Here is a 20,273-nt window from a genome sequence, read left to right as displayed (position 1 = left end):
GGAGCATTTCTCCTCTTCCTCAGAAGGCTTTTTTAATAATAAATAATCATAGTACTTAAAAACGACTACCAACACATTCTAAACCAACCCAGTCTCATGGCAAAGCGTGAAATAGACACGCCGACAAACGACAGCCACGCTTTGGGCAGTATAGTTTTGAAAGAGTGAAAATTTCACTCATATGAATGTCATATGACCAAAGTCAGAGATTTTTGGTCAGTATTAGGAGGCAGGAAGCTTTACATGCTGTCAATAGGCACCAACTGCCATGTGGGACGATGAGGGTCGAACTCAGGACGTGACAGTACTTTTATTGAGTTGTTTAATTTATTTTTCCCAAACCCAAATCATGTTTTTACTCATAACTCCAACCACGTGTTTTAGCTATAAGTTTCATTTTCCTGTAAAATCACATGGCCATACACACACAGTAGGTTTCATTTTAGTCCACTACAGGAAAGTGTGTCATTTTCACATCTAGACAGTGCAAAGTTTGGCTATTTCACGTTTTGCTCACCAATAACACTCACTTATTAAAGGAATACTCCACTGAAATCTGACTTTTGAATTCAGACCACCAAGCTTATTTAGCTAATGGGTGGGTGTATTTTTTTGTTGCTGTTGTTAACACATACATTAGTACATACAAAGCTGGATAAAAAATAAAAGCCTGATTCTGTTAACAGGTTCACAGTTCAGTGCAGTACCCAGTATCGGCCACTGGAGGTCATCAGAGCACAGGTTTTTAATTTAGATTTTTTTTTTATTTTTTTTTTTTCTTAGGTGCACTGGCTCCGTGAACCACAGCTTCATTGGTTGAGTGGAGTTATTTTGATCCCATTTGAAAGTCCTTCATTTTTTCTTGGATTTGAAAAAAAAAAAAAGTTTTATCATCCAGTTTGTTTCCTCTCTCCAGATTGTTTCCTTCTCTTGAATCCATTATTGAACAGAAGCAGCGTTTAAAGCTTTAATGAAGAGAGGGTTCACACTCACGTGCACACGGAGCGGCGGTGACAGCTCAGCGAGCCTCATAGCGTGAGAAGGCAGAGGAAGTGGCTGGTGTGAGAACGCTACCACACAGACTGAAGCCTGCGGTCGTCTCAGTCCTCTGAACGCCGCTTCAACCTGCCTTCAACCTCCACTGAACACACTCACACTCACAATGTGTCGATTCTGCAACAGCAATGTGCAGACTTTATCAGAAACAGCCATTTTCCCATCCTATATATTTATTTCTAAGTTTATTTACTTTTGTTCTGAATAAAATTCATATAAATTCTCCTTTTTATCAGGAAGGACAAAATGTCCTAAAATTTGCCGGACATATTTTTTTTCCAATTTATAGTCAGAACAGGTGATTTGGGTTCAGATAAAATGAGTTCTACTTAAAATATAGTTGAAGTATATTAGCAACACAGTCAGGTTAAGCAGATAACTCTGCAGCTGCTGGTGTGAAAGCTTCTACAGTCAGAAAGACAACATACTAATGTGACCTGCAGGCGAGGCGTGTCAGGAAAAAGGCTTCACTGTCCAACACAACAATTCAACTACAGTTTATCAGTAAACATGCAGAAAAAAGAGCAGATCTTTTGGAATAATCCAAGTTTTTTTTTGTCCACAGTTAAAGGACAAAAAAACTTTCAGGAGGAGGACCTCCGATTAGCTGTGAAGCACGGTGGTGGTAGTATTATGGTTTGTCTGGGCAACCTGCTGTCACTGATTTAACTATAAATTTGGCATCAGATTAAAGTGTGCTTGAAGATAATGCAAGGTCATTTCTCTGAGAGATGAAAGTCAGCCAGAAGTAGATTTTTTAACAGAATGATGATCCTCAGCACACGAACAAATCCACCAAGGACAACTGAAGAAATGGAGGTCAAAGCCCCAATTTGAATCCCACTGAAAACCCCTTAAACGTCTTGTAACAGAAGACATTTTTAATGAAAGAGTGGAGAAAAATGTAATATTAAAATTTAAAAAAAAAAAAATCAATGTCAGACATGGTGGATAATTACGTTTAAGTTATTTCTGCTGAAGGAGGAAATATTAACTTACCTTTTCCACAGAAGAACAACATTACATCTGTTGATATTTTGTTGGATAAATGATTGTAAAATTTAATTTTCCTTGTGGCTGCATGAAAGTATATCACCTTTATTTTGAGGCCAACAATTTCCACTGATGTTGTCATTTTTATTTATTTTTTTCACACCTGAGTGTCTCAGGACCAATCAGAGGTCGGAAGTGGGAACATTTTGACGTCTTCACTTCGGGACAGACCTTCAAAAAGGCTGTTTGAGAGCTCAGACTTGGTTTTAGCATTCAGGTTAGGAATGCACAACATCAGTGTGAGTCCTCACAAAGATACACATTCATTTATTTAATCCTACGATTGTGTTTTGGGAGTGATTAAGACGCTGTGGTGACAGTAAAGAGATTCCTTCGTTTTGTTGTACAGCATTGGGGCTGTGTTCCTAGACACACACACACACGCACGCACACACGCACGCACGCACGCACATACACACACACACACACACACACACACACACACACACACACACACACACACACACACACACACACACACACACACACACACACACACACACACACACACACACACACACACACACACACACACACACACACACACACATGCAGAGAGTACCCAACAGTTGAATGTAATTCGGGCCGACAGCTAGCCTTCACGCTCTGACGCACTTCGCCTCCCAAAATGGACGCAGAAGGACCGTTTTACACATGCATGTGCACGCACACACACACACACACACACACACACACACACACACACACACACACACACACACACACACACACACACACACACACACACACACACACACACACACACACACACACACACACACATAGTAACTAAATGGGTTTTCTGTCCACAGCAGCTGAAAACCCCAAACATTAAGTGGCGGAGGAGGAGGAGGAGGAGATGAATGGTTGAGGGGAGGATTAGGTGGATGGATGATGAGGGTGAGTTTAGGCCAACAGACAGAGAGACAGACAGAGACAGTTAGATAGACAGGCATAATGTCAGATGGTCAGGGACGGACTGACCAATCAGGAAATGGACATGTTCTTCTTCAAGGGTATAACTGTGACAACATTTTGGGGACTTACAGCTGCATGACTGACCACACAAAACTGTGTCTGTGGCTTTTGTTAAACTCACAATTAAAGGGACATTCAGCAATTATTAGACCTAATTGTTCAGAGACTTACAGACATTATAAGAGTAGGCCACGCCAACCTGCCCTGTTTTCCTGCCTGTTGATCACCTGACCTGCGCTGCCTCTCCACACACCTGAATCCACTTCCACATAAACACTCCTTCAGTCTTTACACCCCACTGAGCATGTGCCAGATTGTGAGCTGTGACAATAACACTGAATATCCTGTTTATCTGAGATCAACATCTAGGCTATGTTAGACGTTGAACAGGTTTCTGTGGTGTTGGTTGTTCAGGTGCACAGACCGGAGAGTTTTTGGACAAATTGCAAACCTTTGAAACAGCAAGGCCGGAGAGGAACATGAACCAGCGACAGGGTATCGGGATGCTGAACAGCAAGTCTGATCTGGTGGCTCAAACCTTCAACCTAAAGGATCCAAGGCCTCATTTATGACCTTTGAGTAAGCACAAAACCTAGAGATCCAAACACCGTTTGTGATACAAAAGCTTGGACTGACTCTGGTCAGTTGTGGAGCAGCTGTTGAAAAGTCAGTTTATACCTGATATTTTAGCCTGAATATACTGAGAGAGGCCTTTTCACCGCGTTAATGTCACAAACTGATCATCATCATCATCATACTTTGTAGAAATCCAAGATAACATCAAATAGCATTAAAAAAGAAACTGCAGGAGAGAGCGTTAGAATTTAATATCTTCTCAGCTTGTGTATTTATGTTTCTCATGACTGTCACCATCACTGCATTTTCTCGTGTTTGCGACCCCTCTGCTGTGACCACCAATCAATACGTGTTTCACATCCTCCACAATCACCTCCATTTCTGTCAGAAAAAGAAGAACTACTCAGCCACGTGGCTAATTTTACATGCATCAACCTTTAAAAGGCATTTTGCACTGACCCTTTATGCTTGAATGGATCCTACTAAATGTTTGATGAAGGAGGCTGCTGCTCTAAACGTGCTGGTGTCAGATACCAGAGGTCCGGTAGTGTCCATGCCTCTGCGATTACGGAGCTACGCCCTGCTGGACCAGCATAGTAACCGCAATCCGGTATCACAGCAAAGCGTGAAATAGACACGCCCGTCCACTGCAGTAAAATGTGAGATAGCCATGCTTTGGCCTGTCTCAGTGTGAAAATTATACGTTTGCCTGTTGTTGGTAAAAATTGAACCGACTACATGCTTGGAGCCATGTAGCTTACAGGAAAATGAAACTTTTTGCTTGGGTTTATAAAATAAGCACATGGTTGGGGTTAGGAAAAACAAAATGCAGCTTGTCACCTCTTAGATTTGGACTTCATCGTCCCGCATGGCAGTCTGTGAGTAACGCCACGACACCTCCTCTCCTACTTCCAAAAAATGTCCTTTTAACTGGGTATCAAACCTCTGTTGGGGGACGTTGGTCACATGATATTTATGTGTGTGTAAGTTTTGCGCTTACAAAACGTGTAACTTTCACGCCTACACAGGACAAAGCGTGACTATGTCACGTTCTGCTGTAGTGGAAGGGTGTGTCTATTTCACGCTTTGCCGTGATACTGGGTTGGTAATTGGCACAGTGGTCATAATATCTAGCTCATCAGTGTAAACTGAATGTGTTGTCAAACATTTTTCATAATATATTATAATACATAACAGAATCAGGGACATTATGGATGATTTTTGGGTTAGTGCATTATAAGCTATGTAGTTCTTTTGTATACATACATTACTGTGTAATGTATATTAATCAATTTAATCAGAATACATTATTTGCTAGATGAATATATATTCATATTACATAAATAAAGTTTTTTTTTCTGACTGTGTTCTCTTTTTTTAAGGAACCCTGAACTTCATGTTCACTCACCCGGCATCTGAAACCAAAGCTGGCATCTTTCTGATGACGCTGTCATTCAGGTTCCTTCAAATCTGACCTCTTACATCCTGACAACAAAACAACGTTTTAAAAGTGCTCCGCTGTTATTTTCTAACAGGAGCCAGTTTTCGAGCTGCCACGAAGAGGAAAAAGTTCGAGGAGCGTTTATGAGGCACGAGAGAGAAGTGCGGCTCGGTGAAGTAGAGGAGAAAAGGAACGTAGAGGGGAAAGTGATTTAGAGAGCGGTTGAGGTATGTAATGGCGACAGTGAGGTGTGATTTAGGGCCGGGAGGAAAATGGAGGAGTGGGGGTATGTTCTTGGCAAAGACTGAGTGTCATTTAATGCGAGAGTGAGTGGGAAAATTATTGCATGGCTGCTACACTAGCTGACTGTAGATGGGACACATCGCTCATCAGGCTACTATCCCAGCTGAATGGGAATTACCCCATTAACGCAAGCTGAATGCTAACTGCTACAGCACATATTGGGCTGGCAGCAAAAAGCTGAGCTGGCTAATGACTGTATGTCACTGTAATGGTGTGTCTCTATCAAGTGGCCTGGCCTCTGCGGGACGCTTAGCTCTTCATTGCTCTGCCTGGCCTCCGACTTTTCTTCATCGTGACGCCGGATGACCTTCTTAAGATGAAAAAGTCGCCCCTGTGAGAGGTTTCTCACATCACGCATTCCACACAGCATCACATGTATATCTCATAAATCAGCCGCTGCTTTTAAGCTACCTGCTCGTGGACAGATGGGATATTGTAAAAGCGTTTCGTGTAAGTAAAGAAAGATTCTGATTACCTTGTTCTCTCGACTTGGAAACAATTTGCTCTAATGATCCTGGAGCTTCCCTTATAGAAGGTAATTCTGGCCGGGCATCCTTCACAGGAATGTCCTACGAGCTGCCACACTATAGGAAAACAGTTATGTTTATATTTAGGGATCCACATTCTGACAATGCTCCAGACATCCAGCTCTCAGTCCTGATCTTTATTTAGGTTGTACGTTCATCTTTTACACATTTTTTAAGCTAACATGGAGGTTTGAAAAACTATGAAATATGTAGTACTTCCATCTGTCCCTCCATCAAGAACAGCTTGAGGGAATTCTTTAAAATTGGCCCGAATGTTTACTTGATGGATGAACCGATTCGATTTTGGTGGCCAACAGTCACTGTGACCACATGTTTCTGTCCATAACTCAACAATTTATTCACTAATCGTGACAAACAAATTCACAAAAATTTCTAATAGGAGTAAAAGATAAGGGAAGACATCCTGCAACCCAGTATCACGGCAAAGCGTAAAATAGCCACGCATGTAAATTTCATGTGACCAAGGTCATGCAACAGAAACAACAAAGGACACGTTTTGGAAGTATTAGAGGGCAGGAGTGGGGCCTTGGTAGCATTAGTCACAGACTGACATGTGGATCGATGAGGTTGGAAACCTGGAGGTGAGAATGCTTTTGTTGCAGATGTTTTTTGTTTCCTAAACCAAACATTTGTTTTTGCAAAAAGTTTTGCTGTAGGGGACCGGCGTGTCAATTTCACGTTTTGCTGTAGTGGACCAGCGTGTCTATTTCACGTTTTGTTGTAGTGGACCGGCGTGTCAGTTTCACATTCTGCGGTAGTGGATGGTGTGTCTATTTCACATTTTGCTGTTGTGGACCGGCGTGTCAATTTCACGTTTTGCTGTAGTGGATGGTGTGTCTATTTCACGTTTTGCTGTAGTGGACCGGCGTGTCAATTTCACGTTTTGCTGTAGTGGACCAGCGTGTCTATTTCACGTTTTGTTGTAGTGGACCGGCGTGTCAGTTTCACATTTTGCGGTAGTGGACGGCGTGTCTATTTCACGTTTTGCTGTAGTGGACTGGCGTGTCTGTTTCATGTTTTGCTGCAGTGGATGGCGTGTCTTTTTCCCATTTTGCCACAGCACAGGGTTGCATCTTTTATCAAAAACGTCGAAGGTCAACCTCACTGTCACATGGACACGTTTCTGTCCATCATTCAGCTCCATAACTGAGGAACAGAAAAGGAGACGGTGATCATATCTCACATGAGGTCCGATAGAGATTGTAGAGATCTTCTGGGCTGTCAGGTCGAATGTGTGTGAAGCACGTTTTACAATCTGTAACTTCTTTGCAGCTGCTTCCCCTCCCACTTTGTTTGACCTTCCCTGCCTACAATGACAGTCAGAGTTCGATACTGTAGCTGGGATCAGGATTTGTGACATCATCGCTCGTGATGAGATCAGAGACAAATGATTAGAAATATAACCAGAGATGGAAATTACAGCTGCCAACTTTTAAAAGCTAAGATTTCATACTTCAAATGTAATCTCCTCTGCTGTTTCTATGAACTGAGAATATTGACAGCTTGTTATGGTCTGAAATGAACCATAACAACATGTGGTGCTTTGGACAATGTTCAGCAGTAATATTAACAGTAAGGCATGTGTTTATGAATATTTCAAAGATGTAAAAGTACCTGAATGATGATTAAACACAGTTTTACAACAGTTTGAACTGAGTGGGTGAACAGATAAAAACAAAATGTGACAGAGCTCAACTGAAACAAACTTGGCAAATTAATTGTGATGCACATGAACCGTGTGACTTCAATGCAATGAAAAATAAGCAGCATATTTCTGGGTGATTGATAAGGAAACTAACATTCTTTGAATTAGTATCAAACAAACATAAGCATCACATTTTTGTTGTTTTACACGTTATCTTTTTTTTTTTGCGCGAAAGTTAGTTGTTTTATCTTCAACAATGTCAACAATCTTGACCCTGAAGATTTTCATAACTTTACTTATTTAAACATATTAATTTACATTCAGTTTTGCAGATTCTCTCCATAAAATGAATCTTTATGTCCAAAGTAAACATGGTAATCATGAAAACTTACTGTGATTGGTCGGCTGCTGTACAAACGGTCAGATTATAACCGAGTGGCTGTACACACTGTTTTGCCCAGTTACATCACCCCCATCTTTATATCCAATCAGAATAAAGATGGCTCCTCTGGGTATTATTGCTACATTCAGAGGGACTAACTTCCTCGTTGTTCCCCTGAGACCATCTATCTCTTCTTTATACAGAGCGTGAGTCTGAGAGCAGCGGGCTATCTGTCATTCATGCTATTAGTTCATGGTTATCATCAGCGGTGGCCAAGGCCATTAGCCCAAAGACATTAACAGCAGTCATCAGCAAAGCCATTACCTCCTCTCCCTGCTAAAAGGCTCCTGTCCCTCACAAAGACTCATTAAGAGAGGTAGAGAAACGAGGAAGGAGAGAGAGAAAGCGACAGGAAGAGGAGAGCAGAGGTGGGCAAGAAAAAAGTTGGTGCAGCATGGACACAAATAATATAACTCTAGTGTTTGTTATATTTTCCTGGTATGGGACCAGCATGAGCAGATGACTCCTTTTGTTGCTAAATTTGAGAAACTGGCAGGTTTTCTTTCTTGACATCAGAAAATGTCCCAAGTTAACACAAAATGTTGTTCTTCCTGCAGCACTGTTCGGCCTCATCTAACAGGAAGCGACGTGTATGAAATGAAATGTTTACCGAATGTTTGTCTCACTTCAAAGGTTTGAAATAAAAGCTGAATGAAAAGAGAAATATTTTTGATTTAAAAGTAATTTGAACGTTTGTAGATGACTGTTTTCAGGGTGTTCGGTTGCACGTCGTGTCATTTCAGTGTAGTTTGATTCCCGGTCGATCTGTGTCTCACTTTTTCTGTTTCTCTCCGCATTATCTCCAAAAATCCAGAAACTGAGGCGACTTCGAAGACAATAATGTCACTTCAAACATCTTCACACGGAATTTCTGACATATAGAGCAACACATCTTTTTTTAAATTTTTTATTAGTTTTGTCTTTTTTGCTGTGGCCACATTTTTATTCTACCATGAAGAAAATGTCTTCGCTTCAAATGAGCGAACTTCACCGGTTGACACTAATTGAGTTGCTTTTCATTGAAGGGGGAGGGAGAGGTTATTGGTGTGAGACAGAGATGCGAGAGATGGATGCACACAGGAGAGAAAGATGGAGGCAGTGAGACAGAGAGAAATGAGGGAGGTCAGTTTGCCCTTTGACCCAACGTTCCTTTCTATCCCAGCATACTTTGGGGCCCCCTGACAGACGCTTAATGCCTCACATGGACGCACATGAATGTACATTAGTTTGTGCTGACACACACACACACACACACACTGCAGATTATGTGGGATGTGGGGGTGGTTGGTTTCATTAGCAGAAAGATCAGCTCTCATCTCGGCCTCTTTTTCCTCTTCTGTCTCGTTGGTTCTCGTGTGCACGTTGACTCGATGAGACGAAGCAACACATGCACGCAGCCGCGCTCACGGCAGCGGAGAGACAGCGAGCTGGATGTCAATGGGTTTGTTTTGGAGCCAGGATCAGGTGGTTTGCTATTTAGGTCAGAGGGAGAATAAAAGGAGATGTGTCAGATTCCTCAATAATTAATCAAACCTTCTTTTCTTCTTTGCTTTTTTTCTCCTCCTTCTGCTTCCGTCTCTCTGGCTGACACAGACGTGAGGATGGACGGATAAGCCGGGAGGCAGTCAGGCAGACGAAGACACAGCGCAGGAGAGACAGACAGCCGACCGACCGTCAAGCCGAGGAGTTTATTTTTCCTCGGGGAGCCTTTCGTTTCGTATAATCACCTCAAGGAGCTTTTAGCGAGCTGCCTCCGTCACCGGCGGGAACCAACGTCTTCCCTGTTCCCTGAGTTTAAATGTTTCTGCAGAGAGCGCCGCACTGATGCTTTTGAGGAACAACGTGGCGTCCTGCTGTGTGGATGAGAACAGGAGGAACCCCCGGTGAAGGGGGGTGCTGCTGAATGATTGACGTCTACAATCCAAGCGTGTGCTTAGATTACCTCACACACACACACACACACACACACACACACACACACACACACACACACACACACACACACACACACACACACACACACACACACACACACACACACGCGCGTGCTGACACAGGATATCCTGCTGTAGGCGTCAGCCCACCGAAGAAGAGGAAGTGCAATCGGCAGCGGTGGCTCATGGGAGAGAAAAATCAGTCTGCGCTTCCTCAGTATAGACAGAAATATGAGGAGGGGAACAAACAGAAACTAGGACAGAAGCTAACTGTGTTTACCTCGTGGTTGGAGACCGTTTCGTATAATCACCTCTCTACGTTAGCTTTCTTATTAGCAAGACGCTAACGCTGAAAACCATCTCGAGAAAACAAGGAACGTTGGCGGCCTGCAGATTTGTGATGTCATCTTCACTTTTCACAGGAGTGACTCCTCATAACAGGGAAAGCACAAGTGGAGCTTCTAGCTTTGTGTTCCTAGAAGCATCATCAACGACCCGACATACACGACACTATGAACCCCCCAACCAGCAACCAATAGTGATGTCACCCGTTGGTTTGTGAACGTTATGAAGCCTCCAGTTCAGATTCTGTCCGTCACCATCTTTGCTAGTTTGGAGCGGTTTGGAGCAGGAAGTGACCATATTTGGACGAGCTGGGGGAGGAGCCAGCGGTGGATCTGACTGATCTGATTGGAAACCTGACGATACTACGTCCCGCCCACCGATAGCTGCAACCTGACTGCACCACAGGCCTGTCAATCAAACAGACACGCCCCCAAAAACAGGTCTTCTTGAATCTTCTTTTCTAATGAATGAGGGATTATTTTCAGATGGACCTCCAGAAAACTAATAAGAAGGAGTGACTTTAGCTAACAACACCGAGATAACTGATGGACACATTTTATTCACTTTGGATTTGATGAGAGAAGTTGAATGGGAGTCTATGGAGCCGGAGGTGGTACTCGGTGGTATTGCAGCTTAAGACACTTCTGCATAGTTGGTAACTTCTTAATCGCAGTATTACACTGGAGGGTGCTTTAAAGATGCACGCATCACTGTCGTTCCAATAATGACGTTAAAACACACCCTGTTGTTGCTTCAATACATAAGTTACAAACTGGAACTGAATGACACTTACACAGAGAATAACAGTTTCAATAGAGGGCACGTTCTCGTGCTCAGTTTTGGGAAACATGTTGTTACCATAGTTCATTTTAATTGATATCTGATGTTTCTTTCCTTCCCATCACAGGCCTCCTCTGGGCATCATAACAATAAAGAGAAAAAAAGAAAACCAAGATGAGAGTATAACAACATCCCAACACCTCCACCTTCACTCTCCGGACAGTCTTGATTTACACCTCTGACGGTGCCTGTGATGAACTTCTACAAGTGGTTTTGAACAAACTATAAATACGATGAACGTGCCGGAGTAACAGAGGCTTATAGGTAGGAAGGAGGAGATCCAGGAAGTAAAGGCAGTGAGTGACGAGGTACAGATGACGGGAGGTGTGGAGGGGAAGTGGATGCCTGCAGCACTGGTGGAGTGAAACAATGGGGGAGCTGTGACACGGCGGGATTCCCCTACATTCCCCTGCCGGCTGAGACTCAGAGGCCACGCAGTGGCAGCTGCTGGCAGTGTTTGCAGGCAGACCCGCTTTTCATGTGCAGGAATGGGAGCCAAGGGGCACACATGTTTGTGTCCGCACACAGGGGGCTCATTGTCAGAGGGCATCCATGAAGCGCTAAAATACAAAAAAAAGGACGATTTCCTGCAAAGAGAAAATTAGCATTTCAACCTTTCCACTGGATTAAAGAGGAGAATCTTTGCTGCTGCGGCTCCGAACACGTAACCGCTGATGTGATGACTGACTGCAGTTATGAACACATTGTATAACGAGTTGCGCAGTGCAGAGACGACTGAACTTACACAACAGACCTAAATATTTCCACACGCACACTCACACTCACACACACACTCACACACACACACACACACACACACACACTCAGGCATGTTTTCACCCACATTACTCCCGCTGTAGTAATGGGGTCAGAGACAGCTCGCTAAGAGCTCGTCTTTGTCTGTTTCCTCTCAGACCCCACCGTCTCTATTTTTTATCCCCGTGTTCTTTGCTCCAACCGCACTTCTATTAGGTTTTTTTTCTATTTTCCACTCTGATCAGCTTTAGTTTTTTTTGTCAAGTGCAAATTGTCAAGTGGAAAATAATGCAAATTTTTTTTATCCAGTTGTGTTTCACGAAATTTGGAATCTGACCCATCGAGGTTAATAGTTTGTGATGCAACTTCTTGTTTCAGGTCTCACCTAAACCCAGAAGATGAAGAAGAGGCAGCACAGACATGATTTATGTTATTAGAAACCGTTTTTCATAGGTTGCAGAGCGTCGTGCTCAGTGAAGACGACTCCTGCTGCTGCTGTCACTCAAATGGATGCAGCTTTATTTGCGCTTCATTTCTGTTGCATTAAATTTTGTTGCAGCTGAGAATTTTGCAAAAGGTTTCATTAATAGGTTATTTACTCTCTAATTTACAGTTTTGATGAGGTGAAAGTGAAACTGTAGGTTTTTGTTCCGTTGTTAGTAAAATCCTGTTAACACAAAAGTTGGGACATTGTGTAAAATGCAAATAAAAAAAACTGAATGTGGTGATTTGCAAATTATGTAAAGGTGAAACCTGAAATACTCATATTTGAGCTTTTCACCGATCAACACTGTAAATTGTAAAAAATAAGTAACAATGACTGATGTTGTTGAACTCGATGGAAAAACTCTCAACTGCATCTCTAACAAATGTTATGCAACAGAAAATAGAAAAAGCGCTGCTTCCATTTCAGTCCTGTCAGTAAACGAAGCGGCCTCCTGGAAACCTGCGGAACGGGTTGGGCCGGGGAATCACGGGAAAGTGCTTTCAGGGATGAGAAAAAAAACTTTATTAAAATTTAACCAACACCATGATCCATCACTTTAAGTGCTTTTATCATCCCTCGAGGTGGACTCTCCATGAAAACTCGACTTGGACTTGATCCACGGGTCTTAAACGGTGCTGCTGCTTCAAGCCGGCAGAAACGTCTCTTTTTTTAAAATATCTTTTAAATGTGGTTTATTAATTTCAAAAGGTACATAAGTAAGCGTGTATGTGTAGATGTAGTCCTCGTTACAGGATCCTGCATGACATATTATTCTATACTGAAAGCTGTGCTGTCGCCCTCACAGCTCCTCAAACACACACACACACACACACACACACACACACACACACACACACACACACACACACACACACACACACACACACACACACACACACACACTCGTCCTGCAGCTCTAGAGAATTCACTTTGTGTGTGAGTGCGTGCACACTCATATAGTCGTCATGTTTAATTACTACATTCAGCTTTATCTGTTATTCCACTGCACTCACGCAAAGGGTACACACACACACACACACACACACACACACACACACACACACACACACACACACACACACACACACACACACACAGTGCAGATAAATAGAAGGGAGGCTTGTTTCTGGGTTTATTTCTAATAGTACACCGTATACACTGCAGGCAGGCACTTGGTTCCTTTCTTCTGTTGTGACTGCTCCTACCTGTTTGTATTGTTCATGTGCATGCAGTGAATTTGTGCATTTGTTGTGTCACGCTGTCTTCTGTTTTATCAGTTCTTATCTCAGCATCCGACTGCTGCTGCTGCACAGAGCAGAGAGGAAGCTGCGTCACTCCATCGACATCGGCACCAGATATTTGTGTGTTTTTAGTGACGATCTGTGATGTCTCCACAAACCTGAGCACAGGAGAACACGTAAGAAACAGAGAGCCTATCTGTCAGCCAGGAACAGGTTTAGTGTCTCCCAGTACATAGTATGTTAAACGTAGTAGTACACTCAGGGCCTGATTTACTAAGATCTCAAATAACGGGTACTTAATTGCGTGTAATTGCGTCTTTGAAATCAGGTGCAAATCGTTGTATTTAAATGAGGGGTTTGTGTGTTAAAGTGATTCCAGCAATGGAAAACAGAGCAACCGTGAAAAGGAAAAGGAAATCTGATCCAATTGAAATTAAGAAATATAAATATAACAAGAATAAAACGCTTTATATGAGATTAGCACCTGTGACAGCTCACCTGAATAATGTGACTGGTGGGATATCCCAGCAGCGATACGCTGGAACGACCCAGAGGCAGGAAAATGCTGAGTCGTAAGAAGTTTTGACATTGCTAGTATTTCGTGGCTCCTCCTTGTTATTGGCCGTCAATCATCATTCAGTTCATTCAACAACTCAGAAATGTCATCGATGACAAACAATATGTCTGAATAATTTTTCCCTCTGACATCTCAAAAATGTTTCCATCACGTTCTATGTATTCTTTGGTTTCTCTGTGTCTCCTTCTCACCACAATAAGAGCAGCTGTCTCGCCAGATTTGCGCACTTTCATTAATTAATTAATACTGATTATTGAATATTGATTAATACTTCCCTTTCAGTCGTGCTAAAATACACAACAATCACTTCTCCTATTTCTACTTTCAGGTTTAGTAAATATCATTGTGGGTGATAAATTGTTCTATTTGCATGTTTCCCTCCCAGTATTTAGCACCTTCAGGTAGAAACCCCCAATATTACATATGTATGCAGGCAAACACCCAAAATGGACAACATGTATTAAAATTGCACATTTGAAAGATGCAATCCTCACTGCACTTCGTTGGTAAATCTGCTAAGACATTTTTTTGCGGGTGGTTTGGAGTTTGCAGGTGATTTTACACACAGAAACCTTTAGTAAATCAGACCCTAAAAGTACCAGGATGTTCTACTACATCCAGTCTTATTCTGCAGGTCAGCGTGATACTCTTGATGTTCTGACCCACAGTCCTTTGCAACGGAAGATACGATACATCGACTGAGCCGCCAGGAGAGTTGGTGGCGCTGATGCGCCACCCACAAAAGGAGGAAGAAGAAGAAGAAGAAGAAGAAGAAGAAGAAGAAGAAGAAGAAGAATCATTAAAAGGAAGCATACTCGTTCCAAATCGCATCCTTTTTCTTTTTACTTCAAACATTGCGCTGCGGATAACGACGGATACAACCAAGAGGGTCAAAGGTCAAGGTGCATTTTTAAAACGAAGCAGTATGTCCCAGTTGTACACATACTACATGCAACAGTAAATACTCTGTAAGGGGAGCTGCAGAATATACGAAAAGTAAAAATAAATATATTATAGATGAATCCTTTCTCTTCTCTTCCTCTTTTTTTTACTGCACAATTATCACTTTTCTCCTCTTAATTATGCTGAATGAACATTATTGAAGATTCCTGCAACACTAATTAGACTGACAATTATTTTTCTTGAACTATCTTTCTGGTTCAGATATTTATCTCCACTTCTGTGAGTCATCAGTAATCTTGTCTCGACAATATCAGAAGACGTTTGTGGAATAAATATGAATTTAATTTATTTTCAGAGCTTTGTTTTTATTCTGTGGAAAACCAAAATCTTGCTGTCGCACATGAAAAAAGACATTTTATCCACCTCGGTATGTTTACCATGAGTATGTTGAAGATTAAGTTTATTAATTTATAGTTTCATTGTAACACATTCCACGGTTTGCTCCATTGCACCCAGTTAATCCAAACAGTTGGTTTATAAATGCAGCTTTTAAAAGTGATTTCAGAAATGTCTGAACGGTAAAAGACCACGGGATTTATGTACAGTATAATATTATTTTGTGATCGCAAATTATGGTATAATCTGTCGGTAGTTTTGTTTCATTCGATTTGACTTGGATCCTTTTTTTGTCCTTTTTCCAGTTATTGACTTTGTGTTATGTATTTTTCTGTATTCATATATTACATAGATTGTCACCACCATTGTGTTACATATACTGTAACATGGGGTTTGAATCAGAACAAATACTGATGCTCTTCACCATCTGTGCTGTGCATCCTCAAACTTATATTTCAATGTGTTCTTTATATGTAACACTAATATGTTATACATGCGTACTTCCAGCTTTCATTTCTCACCTCGCTCCGATTCAACCATAAACCAGAGAAGAAGCTCCGTGTTGCACTTTTTACATCTCGGATTCACCGCTCACTGACCCGTTAATAATGTCAACAAAGGGATAACCACCGGCAGGGCACAACACACACACACACACACACACACACACACACACACACACACACACACACACACACACACACACACACACACACACACACACACACACACACACACACACACACACACACACACACACACACACACACATACAAACCGCAGAAGCATCATCGTGTATCTATATATATATAAAGAAGGCACAAACATATACATAAATCCGCAGCACGCCGCTGGCCTTGACGTGCACTTTACACGCTTTGCTATTTATATATTAAATGAAGCTTTGTACGCACAAGCACACAAGATAACGTACGCACACACACACACACACACACACACACACTACATACACAAACACATGCACAGTACATACTGGCCGTGACCAACATGTGACACGCAATGCTGTGAACTGTGTGACCGCCTCTAGTCTGCAGCAGCACATTAACACAAAGTGGTTCTGATACACCAACGATTAAACACTTGAGGAGGAATACACACACACCGACAGGAACACACACACACACCAACACACACACCAACAGGAACACACACACCGACACACATACAGACAGATGTTCAACCATCTCAGGTGCTTTGGTTGAAACCACAGACTGGATATAAAAGTGTTCGTAGCTTCCAGGTCTGAAAAATGGTTCCGATGCAGAAGTGTCTTAAGCTGCAATACCACCGAGTGCCACTAGAGGTCGGCTCCAAAAAGCCTCCGGCTCCATAGACTCACATTCAACTTCTCTCATCAAATCCAAAGTGAATAAAATGTGTCCATCAGTTATCTCGGTGTTGTTAACTAAAGTCACTCCTTCTTCTTAGTTTTCTGGAGGTCCATCTGAAAATAATCCCTCATTCATTAGAAAAGAAGATTCAAGAAGACCTGTTTTTGGGGGCGTGTCTGTTTGATTGACAGGCCTGTGGTGCAGTCAGGTTACAGCTATCAGTGGGTGGGACGTAATATCGTCAGGTTTCCAATCAGATCAGTCAGATCCACCGCTGGCTCCTCCCCCAGCTCGTCCAAATATGGTCAATTCCTGCTCCAAACCGCTCCGAACTAGCAAGATGGTGACGGACAGAATCTGAACTGGAGGCTTCATAACGTTCACAAACCAACGACGATATCGAGAGCTTGTGGATTATACCGTTAGCAATATGTTAACTTTGAGGACGCTATCAACTTCATGGATGATCACCTGACAGTTGAAGCTGCAGTTCACCAGAGGACGCCTGCTGTGCTCGTACACAAGTTCTGCCTCCGTCCAACATTGCATGATCATGTCTGTGCTGTAAATGGCGAGTGATGTCAACCATAAACGTCTCTTTACATGCATGTGGGTGTTTCCTTGTTCCTTTCTGTCCCCCAGTGCACAATTTTTTTTTTTTTTTTTAAATCTCTTCACCACATTTATCCATCTTTGTTTTATCTTTTCCCTTCTTGTCGCTCTCTCTCCTCCGTTCACGCTCTGTGATCTTGTCCATCAAGCATCCTTCACTTCCTCTCTCTTCCTCTTGTTATTTCTTTGTTTCAGCCACTCTGAAGCTCCATCTTTTCCTCATTTCTCTTTCTATCTGTGAAAGTTTAACCTACTTACAGCCCAGCTGTGGGATGAATAATGGAGGAGAAACAGTTACTATCAGCAGGATCCTTCATTTCATCTGCTAACAACCCTCCTCTTCCTCTGTTTCTCCTCATCTCCTTTATTTTAGTTCATTTTACTTCCTCTTCACAGCATGTACAAAAAGAGGAATTCATTCATCAATAAAACCACAGCTGATTTGGACCAAAAGTTATATATTTGACCTAAAAAAAACCTAAAAAAAACCCATTCAAAATCAGACATCAAACATTTTTAATTTTACAATTAATACGTGTAGTTTTTAGTGCAGTGTGGTTCTTTAATTTGTCTTTTTGTTGCCAGAGGATTTTCAGCTCGGTGTTTTTAGCCTTTTTGACGAATGTTAAAAACCACTGGAGAGAAATCGGTCACATTCGGCTGTATGATTAAAACAGACTTGACTTGATTCTAGTAAACACTGTAAGACACAAATTATAATATTATGTTTATTTCCTATGTGTGTTTGTTTACAAGGCGCTTTCTGCATCAGACTCGTGTTTCACAGCCGGAAGCTACGAACACTTTTAAATAGAATGTGTGGTTTGGAGTCGACTCTCTTTCATCTTTATGGAGGAATCTGATGGATTTGAAGTTTGTTCATCAGATCTCAGAGATCACCTCTAAAGTGAATATTCCCACTGAGGATACCAGATTTGTAGTTTTATGTCTATAAGTTCACCAAATTTGCAATGTCGACATCGTCGGTTGAGTTGCCCTCCCGACTCGGGAGGAAATAGACTCTGTCCCACCCGCTGTCCCACCAGCGGTCCTGTCCGCTGTCCGACCAGTGGTCCTACCAGCTGTCCTGTCCGCTGTCCTACCAGTGGTACTGTCTGCTGTCCTGCCAGCTTCACCTCCCCGGTGCGAGTCGGTTGAGTTGCCCTCCCGACTCGGGAGGAAATAGACTGTAGGTAACACCTGTGTTTCAATAAAGACTGTGTTTTGAACTGATACCAGAGTCTGTGTGCCTGCGTTTGGGTCCTGTTACATCTCACATCATAACACATTTGTCGAACACGTTTCCGTTTCCACGTCAACAGCAGATCAGTTGAGACTGACACACGTGTTCAAACACGTGGTCACGGTCATAAAGAAACATGTAACGGTGTGGCTCACTTGTGTGTGTGTGTTTATTTTTGGTTGGTTGACACAGTGGGATAAAGTATGTCAGACACACACACACACACACACAAACACACAAACACATTCACTTCCTGTTCGTCGAAAATCAGTAAAAAAAACGAAGTTCACTGACTTCCTTTGAAAAAAAAAAGGTTCACCACCCTCTGTCGCCTCCATCTCTTCCCCCCTCCATCTCCTCCACCCTGCGTCTCCTTCATCTCTTCCCCCTCCATCTCCTCCACCCTGCATCTCCTCCATCTCCTCCACCCTCCATCTCCTCCACACCTCCACCCTCCATCTCCTCCACACCTCCACCTTCCATCTCCTCCATCTCTCGGACATTGTCTGAGGACTGCTGAACTTTGTCATTCTTGAACTGTTTGTCTGGATTGTAGCTATAAACCAGTATGTCATGGTGTCTGTGTGTAGAAGTAACTGGGGTAAGGTCATGGTAATGGTTCAGACTGCATCAGGTCCTCACAAAAGCACAAACTGACTGATGCTTCAATAAAGTGTGTTTCGATTTAGAAGGCTTCACCTGTTGTTCTATGTTACACATATTTAATCAACATTTTAAAGATTGCAAGCATCTCACTGGATTTATCAGCAAATATCAATTAGTCACTGTGTGTTGTTGTTTTGTGTGGATGTGTGTGGGTGAAATCTACAATAATGGAACAGAAAATATTTCTCTTTATATCCACATCACTAGAAGTGTCTCTGCATTAAGACTTACGAGCTGTGGACCTGCCACAAGTGGAAATATATCTTTTTACTTTTTCATGTCACACTGTCATTGGGCTCCTTTTGATTTTCCCAGAAAATGCATATTTCTGCCTTTTCATCTGCCCTCTCCACTCCCATTCATCGGCGCGCAGTGCTGCTGCATTCACATTCAACCCGCTAACCCTCATTCTCATCTCCATCATCATCATCATCATCCCTCTGCTCTTTGTCGCCGCCCACCCACTCTCCCCCTTCTCACCTCGCCCCCGCCGCTGTGGTTCCCATAGATTAAATGCCTCGCATCGATTAACAGGCGGCAATGAATGTGATATGTTTCCCCTGTCTGCGCTCATATTTTAACCAGCAGCTAATCAATACAGAGAGGCCCCACAGCAAGGACACGCTCTCACTTATAGGGACACGGTTCAGGCTGCGTGTGTGTGAGACTGTGTGTGTGTGTGTGTGTGTGTATGCATGAATGCACGGACGGGTGATAATGTGCCTCTACATGTGCCTGTGCAACTGCTTTAAATGACAGATTCTGTGGGTCACGGGGCTCTTTGTGATTTTCTGTCACCACACAGAGAGGTCAGGCAAGTGAAGGGTTGTAAACAAAAAGCTGCCATGTGATTTTTGTCTGACCTCTTTAAGAACACCA

This window comes from Brachyistius frenatus, unplaced genomic scaffold (assembly GCF_029030835.1).
Source record: "Brachyistius frenatus isolate BFR_SWC_R1_liver_20210118 unplaced genomic scaffold, ASM2903083v1 Contig_459, whole genome shotgun sequence".
Taxonomy (NCBI): Eukaryota; Metazoa; Chordata; class Actinopteri; family Embiotocidae; genus Brachyistius; species Brachyistius frenatus.
Note: the sequence above shows the minus strand (reverse complement) of the source record.